Raw genomic sequence first — 11,686 nt, forward strand, 5'->3', positions numbered from 1 at the left:
GAAATGCGCGTCTTAGGTAGTTAGAAGCGCCTGGAGGGAGAACATTTTCAAGTTGGTAGGGGTGTAAAGCAGACTGTTGGCATTGTCTCCGGGTTACAGGTGCGGCATGGTGGACAAGGAGAGGGGGGACCATGGATTCTCAGCAAAGGAGGACCTGGTTGGCCCAGTAGCTTGTAGACGAAAGTCAGCGCCGTCACTGTTCGTCGGGCCTCGAGGCTCTGTAGCAAGATGATGGATCCCAGGATGTGGAGGACCAGCCTCTGCACTCTGTTAAGGTGTTCAAGGTTGGTGGGAGAAGCTCCCATCCAGACAAGGGGAGCGTACTCGAGCAGGAGCGGGACGAAGCCGTGATACACGGCCAGCATGCCACGGCAGTCCAGAACGCGAGCAGCTCTACGAAGGAGACCAAGACGTGAGTTTGCCCTGGCAGCAACTGACCGGAGATGTATGGAAAAGGATAGCTTGGAGTCAACCATAACTCCGAGGAGCTTGAGGTGTGGCTGTAGTGAGATGACTTTCCCTCCAGAGTTTATTGCGGGGATAGGCCAATGCTGCTGTCGATGGCAGGAGATTCGTAGGAGCTGCGACTTGGATGGTTCAAACTTAGTTAACATGCCATTTTGTTCCCCATACATGTAACGCATTAACGGAAGCTTGAAGACTGTCAGCTTGGTGTATGGCATTGTCACGTGTATTGACGCAGGCATACAGCGTGGTGTCGTCGGCAAATGTTCCCATTTCAGACCCTGGAGCCAGGCAGCTATCGGCATCATTTACATAGGAACAGGGACGGTCCAAGGATGCTGCCTTGTGGCACTCCTGCAGAGATCGGATAGCGATCGGAGCTCTTGCCGCCAATGACCACTTCCAGCATGTACATGTGTTCTGGGAGATCCCCTTGAATATCATACACAGTTCACAAACAGCAATGGTGTACCGGTAACCAAGCCAAACGTTGAACGTAGCCGCAGTAATAAATGGGCACAACAAGAAGCTGCTTGAGCCGAAGCAAGTAGAAAATCCTGGGACGGTGTTGGCGGTACCTACATCATTGGCACCACAGTCATGGTCAATCACAGTGTCCTTACATGCGCCGAGAGTATTGGGCTTTATAAAATTCTCAACAGTCTATTTCCAATAAAGCCTTTAAGTTTTAATTGAAGCAGTTACATGTATTATGTTTTGAGGGGTTGGAATACATGTATGATTTTGACGTGATAATTGATTGTATAATCTAATCACCCCGTGCTTGATTCATTGACGAGCTCAATAGACCTGATGTTACATTACAGCGTCAACTGATGTAAATAATGTATACATATATGTATGTGTATGTTCGACAATAAGGGAGAAAGTGAATACATGTACATTTGTATTTTGAAAGAACAATGGAAACGCTTCGAACAAGCTTTCACAAAGCACGCATGAGTAATCGTTGTTTTGGCACTGAACTAACGGACAGCAAAGGAGCGCATGCAGGAAGCATCTGCAACTTTTAAAGTTTTCTTTAATTAGGTTTAGAACGAGGTCTGTCTCATTGTCCAGGAGACGACCAATGAGCGACGTTCCTGCCAAGGGCCTTATCAGAGTGACGTGCTTTCCAACTACGTTATGGCTGTTGGAAAACGAAACCCCTGCTTACAGCTACATGTACATTGTACATGTTGTGTAGCTAAGCATGTATAAATTAATGATGCCTCGATCCTCACACAAAATTTAAAGCCCGGCCAATGAATGCATGTTAATTAAATACAAGGCAATCGGTTGATTGCTGGCACATGCAGATTCGAGATTACTTTCTGAAATACTGCAAGTACTGGCAGATTGAGTGTACATACCCAAGTTATTTCCTCTGTGTCGTGACTATCAAGCAAACCTCCTCTATTGTTATACATGTACATGTACATAATCGTTGATAAATATGGTGGTAAAGACACACCTGGCAATATGGCGGTAAACACACGCCTGCCCACACACGCTCTCTAGGCTGCAAAGTTCTGGCACTGAGCTCTCCTTCTCATCACCACCACCACCACCATCAGTTCGCGCCTGGCGCCTGGTCGATGCATGGCTGGCGGTATCCGGCATAGCAGGCTGGTACATCAAGTAGCGCATGGCACATAGATGATGACACAGCAACGACATAGCTCGATTGCGACGTACATGTACGTTTCGTTCCCGCTGGACTCATCAGGCAATCTTCTTCTTGGATGTCTTCATACGGAGCTTGACTCGATGTCTTCATACGGAGCTTGACTCGGGAGAATGAAGTCGAAGACGCCACTGCAGCTGTACTTATGGTTGATAAATATGGTGGTAAAGACACACCTGGCAATATGGCGGTAAACACACGCCTGCCCACACACGCTCTCTAGGCTGCAAAGTTCTGGCACAGAGCTCTCCTTCTCACCACCACCACCGGTGCACCATCAGTTCGCGCCTGGCGCCTGGTCGATGCATGCATGGCTGGCGGTATCCGGCATAGCAGGCTGGTACATCAAGTAGCGCATGGCACATAGATGATGACACAGCAACGACATACATGTAGCTCGATTGCGACGTACGTTTCGTCCCCGCTGGACTCATCAGGCAATCTTCTTCTTGGATGTCTTCATACGGAGCTTGACTCGGGAGAATGAAGTCGAAGACACCACTGCAGCTGTACTTATGGTTGATAAATATGGTGGTAAAGACACACCTGGCAATATGGCGGTACATAATGTATATAATCATTTATTTTGTCCCTTCTGTGCACATGCACATGTACATGTATGTTCTGTGCATACTACAACAGTACAAGTACAAGCAATAGTACCTGCAATCAGTCTACACATGTACGTACCTTTGAATCGATTCCAAGTGAGCCATCATCATCATCATCATCGAACATACATGTATCAATTCTAGCAATCGGTGCTTTCTCGACGTGCTCCAAGTTCACATAATGTCACGGAAAACTCTGCGAACAAACGCAGATACAAAAATTAGTACAATCCAATCCTGTACATGACGTGTGATTGTAGACACATTGGGAACAGAATGAACCACGCGTTAGTTATGGGTATAGCATGTATACATGTATGTTGGGACTTGGAGCGATCACCAGCCAACAGATTTTTTTTTACGGGGTAACGGCATCTTTTACGGGCAAAATAAAGTCATGTAGACGTGAAAAATTGAGATACCATGAAAGGTAAAATAGAATTTTATTCAAGTACAATACATTGGGAAACTCCAAGAAATTCCACGTAAAACAGACGGAAGTCAGTTTTCAATGGCCGATGCCTTCCCCAGCACCATCCTGCGTCGACAGGCCTGTCAGGCGCCTTCTACTTCTAGACCCGCGTAGCCGGAGGTCGACTGCATGGATCACTGCAAATTGGCTGCGAACTCGCACCCAAGCCATGATAATTGAAAATGGCTTGTCACACTTGAGGGCGAGGCGACCAGCAAGTCGCTTCTGATAGCTGGCGTATTCGCGATGTAGCACCCCATCCGTCAGCCAACAGATTTTTTTACGGGGTAACGGCCTCTTTTACGGGCAAAGTAAAGTCATGTAGACGTGAAAAAAATTGAGATACCATGAAAGTTAAAATAGAATTTTATTCAAGTACAATACATTGGGAAACTCCAAGAAATTCCACGTAAAACAGACGGAATTCAGTTTTGTATTGTATTGTATTGTATTGTATTGTATTTATTTAAAAGGATTCTCCAAAAGCAAATGGATGCTTATCACGGAAGTTTCCCACATAAATATCGCAAGAAAAATGGGGAAATGGGGGAGAGGAGAGTGGAAGATGAAGCATGGGAAGAAGGGAAACAAGTACCTAAATATCGAGGTATAAAAGCAGGAAAGAAATCGACGAGGGAAGAAATCACCTCTGCAGATAATAGCGGGACATTTAGATGAAAAAAACCCAGCAAGGATTAATTTCAAGGAAAAAAAATTTCTCAAACGGAAAAGTTCGGAATTCCAGTCAGAGAATATCTATGCTGAGAGTAATGAGCCTTTAGAGCAATGCGAAAATTGACAGAGGACTGAACGCAGCGGATGTGTTCTGGAAGTTTGTTCCATTCCACAGATAAACTGAAGAGAGGGGATTTAAGGAAATGGGCGCCAGAACGAGGTAAAACTATAGAGGACGGGTGACGACAACTAAGGGATACATTGAATTTGAAACGAATTAGCAAAGACGGAAACTGGTAAAAGACATGATGAAAATACAGCAAGGACAGAATCTGACGACGCCACTTCAGGGATGACCAGTCACAAGTACGATTAAGAATCTGCTTCTTTTTTCAATGGCCGATGCCTACCCCAGCACCATCCTGCGTCGACAGGCCTGTCAGGCGCCTTCTAGACCCGCGTAGCCGGAGGTCGACTGCATGGATCACTGCAAATTGGCTGCGAACTCGCACCCAAGCCATGATGATTGAAAATGGCTTGTCCCACTTGAGGGCGAGGCGACCAGCAAGTCGCTTCTGATAGCTGGCGTATTCGCGATGTAGCACCCCATCCGTGGAACAAACCAGTGATGTGAACGACCCACGGAGGTCCTCGGAGGCCTGACGATACTTCTTTTTCTTCGCGTTAGCAGCGCGGTTGGAAGTAGCTTCCCAGGATGAATGGGAGTAACTGGGTGCGTTGGCATCAATGATGCGATTATCAAAAAACGCCACCCTGTTATCCTCCCACACACCCCGGGCAAGCCAATCTGCCCGAAGAGCAGGCTGCCCCGTCCGATCACCCTCCGGCACCATGATCGGCTCGACGACAACACCACCGAATGCCATATCAGCTAGCTTTGCATCGCTATCACGCAGATCATTGTGGCCTCGCTTGATAAGTCCACCTTTCGGGCAGTCAAGGCCATGCTGGAGAGAGAAAGGCTTCCCGCACCCATCACATTGCGCTGGCAGGGCAAGCGGCTGCCGACCATAGCGGATGGCAAGTTGATGGCAAGTTGATCGCCAACAGATACGTACATGTACATGACTGTACAGAACAGAACAACAAGGACAATCAAGGCTTGTTTGCTGCGACTTCAAGTTTCATGCTCTCGCAATCATTTGTTGACGGCTAACACAGGCCAAGCATCCCAGGATGATCGCCGAATTACTCGAGGACAGGAGCAGCGGCTACTGCAAGTGCCTTTCCTTCCTGGACCTTCCGGTCGTCAGTCATTGACATTTGTGGGAAGCACTCTTTGGAATGCCCTTCCCAGCGATATTCGCCTCCACAGTGCGGCGGTTGCCTTTAAACTGGCTCTGAACAGAATTAATTGTAATTTGTAACCACCTTGCTAGGCATCCCTAAACATTACTGCATGTTTTCTCGGTGTTTTCTTCACTGCATGCTTACACATACACACACCCATTTGAATTATATACAAACTTTGTGCTTTGGAATTATCATGTTATGATTCTTTTTAATATTTCCTTCTCTCATAATATTATATTCGTTCTTAGCAGGAACCGGAGGTTCTTCCTCTGGTGAGAAGGCAGAATTGCCTGTGCTCTAAACGAATTCAAATAAAAGAAACAAACAAACAAACAAATCATCAGGCAACATGTACATGGCACATGTACGTGTGTGTATGTACATTTACATGTACATGGCACATGTACGTGTGTGTATGTACATGTACATGTACATGCATATCCAAACTAAACTGATTTCAACCATTCAGCAGCCGCTGATCTCTTTGCCGAAGAGGTCTTGCAGAAGAAGGTCCACTCAACATTTCATTATGCAATGAAGAACTTCAAAAGGATGAAATAAGAAATATGGGTACGGAATTGTAATTAAAATAATATCAAGTCGAAACGCATCTTACCCACAATTGCAATACTGAGCTTGACAACTACACGCGTCGAACCAGTTAGTTAAACCCGATCCACTTTACCGGTTTCTACTTCTGGTAGTGTTTTGAGTGAATGTACATGTAGAATTTAGGCCTTGACAGATTATGCTAATATTTTCGTGAAATTATGCTTTTCGCATTGCTGAAACAATTGCAGAATTATGCTATTTTTTATGCTAAAAGCTATCATATTATGCCGCATTATGCTCACATATGCTGCTAATGTATAATGGTTCTGTGCAAAATAACAGGGAAATGTTTTTGTAGAGGGCGTTGTACTGTAGTAGCAAAAATTCAACGGGGTCAACACACCATCCGACCTAGCTACGACCGTCACTGATTGTAGTGGACTGGACATGTTATGTTGTTGTTGTTGTGTTTATTTTAATTCGCAAACCAAACGGGCAGATCTGCCCAATGAAAAGGTGGCGAATGCAGATAGAAAGCAGTAATAAATGAAATTGGGGACTGATGTAATTAGGATAGAGGTGGAGAAAAACTAAGCCAGCTGATCATCAAACAGGACGTTTGGTACTCTAGGTGCTAAGGCCAGTAAGTGTGTGCGGGATCATGCTGGCGCGGAACTGGCGGAGCGTGGAGATGGCACGTATATCGCTGGGTAATGTGTTCCACAGCTGGGCGCCCCGGAACGCGAGGCAACCCTTGCCGAACCTGGTGGAAACTGGCGGTTGGCGCAGACCCATGGTGGAGGGCAACCTAGTTGGGCCAGCTGACGAAGGAACTAGGAGGGCTTGCAGTTCAGAACTTGCGTGCTCATTCCGAGACCTCCAGACCAGAACGATGAACTTCTGCCTGAATATCTCGGATACTCTGTAGGTGTCCAATTGCAGCAGGAGGGTACGCGCGGAGGTGTGATGCGAGAGTCCGAAAACCGCCCTTGCCGCCCGATTCTGCATGACTTGTAGCCGATCCAATTGGTTGGCAGTAAGAAGCGGGGAAAACGCATTGGATCCGTACATCAGGTCAGACATGATGATCGCTTTAAAGTAGAGAACTCGGCTCTGATGAGTCAAGCAGCGACGCAACCTCCATAGTGCTCCGATCCTCTGGGCCAGTCGAGCGGTGCAGCGATCAACATGGGGCGTCCATGACAGATCCGAGTCGAGGAGCACTCCAAGATACCTGGCCGCAGTAACGACAGGAATAGGCGTTTCATGACAGTTTACATTGATCGTATGCTGGGGCTGCTGAGGCTGCCTGTCAGGGATCACGTGGCTCTTGGCTGCATTCAAAATGAGACCACGGGTCTGCAACCAGTCAGCAAGTGCAGAAACCGAGGCCGATAGCGTAGCAGATACCGTGTCCAGGGATGTGCTGCTGCTGATCAGCGCAATGTCATCGGCAAATTGAACTGATGAAGACTGGTTAGCTATGGTTGGAACTTCGCGTGTGTAGATACTGAAAAGGATCGGTCCTAGAACAGAACCTTGTGGCACGCCACAGGATGGTGCAGAAATGGCACTCTGATCCCGTCCAATACAGATACGCTGAGTACGGCCCGACAGATAGGCGGAAAACCACTTTAGGGCTGTCCCTGTTATGCCGATATCGAATAGGTCCTGGAGTAGCCGTTCATGACGAACCTTGTCGAATGCCTTTGACATATCTAGAAGGCATATGCCAGTAGGCCTTGACAGATTATGCTAATATTTTCGTGAAATTATGCTTTTCGCATTGCTGAAAAAATTGCAGAATTATGCTATTTTTATGCTAAAAGTTACCATATTATGCCGCATTATGCTCACATATGCTGCTAATGCAAAATGGTTCTGTGCAAAATAACAAGGGAATTTTTTTGTAGAGGGCGTTGTACTGTAGTAGCAAAAGTTCAACGGGGTCAACGCATCGTCCGACCTGGCTACGACCATCACTGATTGTAGTGGACTGGACATATTATCAAGGGAGTCGTAAACCTACAACTTCCTAGTGCATCTACTTGTACTTGTACTTGTAGAACATGTACAACTGTATGGAATTTGATGCGAACAGGCGGATTATTACAATTTTATGCGATTCGTATGCAATTTGCCTCGAATTATGCGATTGTTCGATTTTGGTAGGAATTATGCGAAAAATTATGCTAGCATAATCCGTCAAGGCCTATATGCCAGTACACAAACGCTTGTCCCGTGCACTAAGAATACGATTTAGCATAAGTACCAAGGCATCCTCCGTTGAGTGGCCTGCGCGGAATGCAAACTGAGTCGTGGGGAGGGTACCAGATATGTCCAGAAACTGGGCTAGCTTCTTTTGTACGACTTTCTCCAAGAGTTTTGATAATATGGGAAGTAGGGACACTGGACGGAAGTTAGTGGGAATAGACGGGTCCCCAGCTTTGAACAGCGGGATAACGTGTGCGAGTTTGAAGGCTGTGGGGACAGTGCCATTGACAAGCGAGGCATTAAACAACGTGGTTATCAAGGGAGTCGTAAACCTACGACTTCCTGGTGCATCTACTTGTACTTGTACTTGTAGAACATGCACAACTGTATGGAATTTGATGCGAACAGGTGGATTATTCCAATTTTATGCGATTCGTATGCAATTTGCCTCGAATTATGCGATTCGATTTTGGTAGGAATTATGCGAAAAATTATGCTAGCATAATCTGTCAAGGCCTAATGTAGATCATGGGCGCCCAAATGAATTTGGTGTAGGCGCTGGAGACCTGGATGAGAAGCTCTAGAGAGCACGTAGTGTACTGTGACATACTCGGACCTGTGGTCGAGCAGTCGACGAGCACGTTAGTGCCTGCAACATCGCCTAATGCCGCTACATTGTCATGTCGCTCACATGTGTAAAAGGAGGCGCCATCGCCGGTTTGTGTTGCGACTTTAAATAAAATTCAACAACAACATACATGTACATTAGTAATCATTGTACATTGTATGTAACGCGAGATGCCAGCGCCATCCTCGCCCTTCTCAAGTACAAATTTAGACACTACAATCATGTGCGAGTGTCAGTTTATCAACATAAGAAGACTCAAGTGGAAGACTCTACACTCAGTCTACAGCAATCTCCAGTTGTGGCCACCAGCCCCACCCCACCCACTAGCCCTTGGAGAATATTGCTCGAAATATAGCCAGAGTCTGCTGGAAATATAGCCAGATTCTGCTCGAAATATAGCTAGAGTCTGCTGGAAATATAGCCAGATTCTGCTCGATATTATAGCCAGATTCTGCTCGAAAACCAGTGAAACGATACACATCTTATTGCAGGCATTTCCTTGGATTCTGCTCTACTTCTAGATACCAAACTGAAACATGCATGAAAAATACCAGAACATCGGTACCAAATTCTACCAATTTTTCTGCGGCATTATTATCCGCCAAGGGCTAACACACACACACCCCATAAGGGCTAACACACACACGTACACCCTATTGGTGCGAGACCGTGCATGACAGCCACTCTCAAGATCACACCCTATTGGTGCGAGACCGTGCATGACAGCCACTCTCAAGATCTGGCGAATCCTAGACTCCTGTATCGGTACTATCCTATCGTTATTTTCTTCCTATGCAAGTCGCAACTCCTGTTTTGAGTTGTTTTTCTTCTCTCTTTTTCTTTCCCTATGCACAGATATACAGAATTCCCTCACTAGTGGGACCATTGTTATTAGGCTAGGGCCTGTTTTGGACTTCCCACTCTAAATAAAGAATACAAACAAACAATCCTCCGTCCTGAACATGATTGCACGAGGTGGCAACTTTACATCAGGCTCTAACCCGCAGCTGTATGGGGAACGTGGTCTAGCTCTGCACATACATACCAGTAGTTTAAAGTCATGATCAGATGTACATTGTATATCCTGGCTCAGTCTGGGATTCAGTATCGGGCCAGGCTTCATAGTCATTACATGGATGACGTTAGCTGAGAGTTGGATCAGTGAAATTGTCAAAGTCACTCATGGAATCGTGCTAATATCAGCGGGTGGTCACCTTCATTACCTTATCAACTCAAAAGCATAGTTCCCTCCTTCTGTGCTTTTCATTGCTCAAACTAAACTAGCGAACACAATCATCTAGCCAGTGTTCAGAGCTGGGCACATTCTAGCACCGTCGAGATGTAGCCATTGTAAAGTGGACAAAGTGGACCATTTCAAAACATCCCCGATCAGTGTACGTTTGGTAACAATACGACGTGCTTTCCTCACAAATGGTCAGTCCGACAGTAATATATACACGTCAGTATTCCAGAGTAAGATCGGGTCCAACAGCTGCGAAAGGGTGCTCAACATCAAAGATGGAGCACTGATGATGACACACAAGGTATCGAGCAATGGACAGCCGAGAAATTCGGTGTTCCGAGTACTCGTGTGAGCTGTGATCATTGTAAAAAAAGGAAAGAAAAACTAAGTTTATACAAAAGAAAAGGACCAAGGAACTACAAGTTACACTATAACGTCCAATAACACCACCAGTAACTAAACAATCAGCTCATGCGATAGCATTGCACGACACTGACCGACGGTACTGACGTTCTACAGCTAACTGGCTACTTGCTCTAGCACATCTTGGATGCGCACTCCACACAACAGCCTTCCAACTTGGAAGGTTCTAAGTTATAGAAATAACATATATTAAAGGAGGGGAAGGTGAGCCCAACCAATAAAAGCACGAGCTGAAAGTCTCAGCTGTGAAGGACGTTTGCGGATGTTCATGCATGTCTGTTTGTATTTCCTTGGTCCTTTTCTTTTGTAATACTTCAAGTACAAGAAACTAACTCTTTTCTTTTGTGTATAAATTAATCCTTAGCTCTCCATCCGAGTCCATTCTTATAAAACTAAGTTCATGGTTCGCGTGAGACTCGGCCAAAGGGGATGGAAGACCATGATTGAGGAACATAGGGTACCAGGTGTAAGTCCTGCTTGGAAGCGGAAGGATTTTTCCAGCCGTGCTGCGACCCACAGTTAATTGGGAACTCGTGGCCGGGCGCGAGGGACACCTGGATGCAGTGAATAGCATTTTCGTTTTTTTACCATTTTGTGGTGGGTCTGATCTACTCTTTTACATATAATTTATGGGCAGCCAAGAAACTCGGAATTATTACATGTATACATAAAATTGCAAGTTTCTTGGCTGCCCATTGCTCGATGACTTGTGCTCCTGGTTACTCCTGTACGAATAGAAGAAGAGTGTGCGAACATCTGAAATTCTTTGACAACGACCGTGAGCCGGTATTTCAAGCATAATCCAGAGCGAAGACCATACGTTTGCTGCGTTTACATGAAATCTGTCTATGCAAAATAACACTTTCATTCCAGTTGCATCTTCCAATTCTACTCAGCCTTTCTCTTTTCGTTCGTCCCTCTTGATACTTTTACTTTGTACTCGAAGTACTGTTTGAGGCAACGAACTGAAATAATAAAAACCAAACTAAAACCAAACAAAAGTACAATTGCACATGGACATTTTTTATTGGTTTGGTGAGACTCCCATGATAGGTATCCATTTACCTCTGGAGAATTCGTAAATAAACAAAACTGAAAACTGAAAACTGAAACAGTAGAGCGTACCGTGCAGTTCCTTGGTCCGTTTCTTTCCTATACATGTACTAGTAAATTCAGCCTTGGCTCTCCATCCGAGTCCATTTTTCTATTAAATAGATGCAGCTCATAGTCATTTTTTTTGTTTTTGATTTATTTTAGTTCATGATCTCAACAGTACACTGTACACCTTAAACGAGGGTCGAACAGAAAAGAATAACTGAGGGTCACGAGAAAGGGAGTGAGAGAGAAGAGGCATGCTAGTAGATTTGGCATAAGTAATTATGGTCCCATGGGCTTGGGCAGT

This window comes from Sycon ciliatum, chromosome 2 (genome assembly GCF_964019385.1).
Source record: "Sycon ciliatum chromosome 2, ocSycCili1.1, whole genome shotgun sequence".
Classification (NCBI taxonomy): Eukaryota; Metazoa; Porifera; class Calcarea; order Leucosolenida; family Sycettidae; genus Sycon; species Sycon ciliatum.